Here is a 553-nt window from a genome sequence, read left to right on the forward strand (position 1 = left end):
TTGTGTTGAGATAAATGGAAGACAATGTTGGTGATGAGAAGGTCATGAGATGCACAAATCTTCAGTGGTAAGTGACCATTGCTGTTGCCGTTTCCAACTCCATTCCTCCCAAGGACTCCCTGCCATGTCTGATAGTTTATGCCTACTCTGGCATTAAAGTCACCCAGAATTATAATCTTGTCCTCTTTTGGCACATTGAGGATGAGGGTCTGCAGGTCTCCATAAAATTTTTCTTTGACTTCATCAGAGCACATGCACTGATTATGGTAGCGTAGTGCTTTCCTGCCGGTGGCAATCACATTGTCATGAGCCTCTTGGTCCCTCCTTTTGGAAGGCATACTAGCTTGTTTGACTAGATTCATTTTGATCACAAAACCTATGCCAGCTTCATGGTAGTCCCCTTTACTGTGGCTTTTCCAGACAAGTCGGTATCCAGCTCTGACTTTAGTAAGTTGGCCTTCATTTGCCAGCCTTATTTCACTTAGGGCTGCTATTTGGATGTGATACCTACAAACTTCTCCTGCAATAGGAGCTGTTTGTCATTCAGGTCTAC

Source organism: Vombatus ursinus, unplaced genomic scaffold (assembly GCF_900497805.2).
Source record: "Vombatus ursinus unplaced genomic scaffold, bare-nosed wombat genome assembly UNPS02007284.1, whole genome shotgun sequence".
In the NCBI taxonomy this organism is placed as follows: domain Eukaryota; kingdom Metazoa; phylum Chordata; class Mammalia; order Diprotodontia; family Vombatidae; genus Vombatus; species Vombatus ursinus.